General features: G+C 33.9%; 1 long non-coding RNA gene across 1 annotated transcript; it reads left to right on the top strand.

Annotated features, from left to right (window-relative positions):
• Nucleotides 1-66: 66 nt before the first annotated feature.
• Nucleotides 67-1,262, top strand: LOC140321341 (uncharacterized). The gene is made up of 3 exons (XR_011918906.1): nucleotides 67-213; nucleotides 806-934; nucleotides 1,201-1,262. It is a non-coding gene; the product is annotated as an uncharacterized lncRNA (long non-coding RNA).
• The last annotated feature ends 255 nt before the right edge of the window (nucleotides 1,263-1,517 follow it).

Here is a 1,517-nt window from a genome sequence, read left to right as displayed (position 1 = left end):
GTGCCAGCTTGTCACTTTGCCAGCAGCCGCTCTGCGCTTTCTCTCTGACTTGGCTTAAAGTGTATTTGCTGAACCTTAACCTAGATGATAATATTCTTTTCTTGTAATGCCATTTACAGGGGTCTTAAGCCTGTTCCAGATGAGGAAGTCATGGAATTATATGGGGGCACCCCGCATGTCCCCCTTTTCCAGATGAGTGATTTCTATGGAAAGGTATTACATGTTAACTATTAGAGCTTTGAAATCATTTCACTTTTAGTTTAGTAGGATGTTGTTTTTATTAGCTTAATGTTTTTTTTTAATAAAAAAAAAAGTACAGAAAGCAATATATATATGTGGTTAGTAGTCCATCAAAATGCAAAAAAAGTCATAATATCTTATTGATGAGTGAAGTTGCATTGTCTAATAAAAGCCTGAATTAAAATAATTGTCTTACTGGCATCTTTGCTTGGACGCACACAGGCAGAACAAAATATTCTCATCCAGATTGTGGGTTCTTCATCCAGTCTTTGGGAGCTTTGGGTGACTACAAGTGAAAGGTTATGCCCTGTAGGTTTTCACCTGTTAAGACAATGTCAAAAGGATATAAAAAAAGGTTACTTTGAATAATAAAGATTGATAGAGGAATGATAAAGAGTGATAAAGGTTTAAAATGTCCTGTATTACACTGTTTTGATCTTGAATCTGAAGATCTTGAATGAACATAGCTCCTAATACTATTGGGTCTTTAATGATCTGGAATTTATTCCGTATTAAATGTTGATGTCCTTGTGTTATGATAACAAAATTTACATTTATGTTTCAGGGACCTTCAATGAAACAGTTCATGGATATATTTTCTTTATCTGAGATGACTCTGATTTCCTGTGTAACTGATTTCTTCATTACTAATGGCATTGACTTTGACCCAGTTCACTTATACAAAGATACAACTGTGAGTGTTACAATTGCATAGTTGTCTGTTTACCACCAAGTATACTGGATTTTTCTGAGAACATATATTTACTCAAATATTGTGCCTTAAAAATGCCTCTTGTCTCTATTTTTTTTTTTTTTTGTATGAACAGGAGACTTAGATATAGAAAGATAGCTTCAATTTTACTAAGTATGTTATCATATTTGTACCATATAAAGCTTGTATTCAGTTGACCTTCACACCTTTTTTTTTTTTTTTTTTTTTTTTTTTTTTTTTTTTCTTAGGACGCAATAAGAGATGTACATGTTAAGGGGATGATGTATGACTGGATTGAGAAGGACATGGGTAAGAAGAGTGTAAATCTTCTTATGTAACTTGCTATCTTTATGTTCCTAATATTTCAGCATTTTGAGGCTATTGCATTTACAGGGGAACATAGACCTGGGGTCTCACTTTTGTTTAATTAAAACCTCAAATGTGATAGTGGCAGTAAAAATGTCATGGCTGCCAAAACTTCTCTACTATTTTGGAACACTACCAGTAGTGGCTCCTGTACCTTACAAGGCCATGTAAATGCGTTTGTTTGGCATGGTAAGAAGCC

The sequence above is a fragment of the Pyxicephalus adspersus genome, unplaced genomic scaffold, assembly GCF_032062135.1.
Source record: "Pyxicephalus adspersus unplaced genomic scaffold, UCB_Pads_2.0 Sca2617, whole genome shotgun sequence".
In the NCBI taxonomy this organism is placed as follows: Eukaryota; Metazoa; Chordata; class Amphibia; order Anura; family Pyxicephalidae; genus Pyxicephalus; species Pyxicephalus adspersus.
The sequence above is the reverse complement of the archived record's forward strand: the minus strand, read 5'-3'. Positions and strand labels throughout refer to the sequence as shown.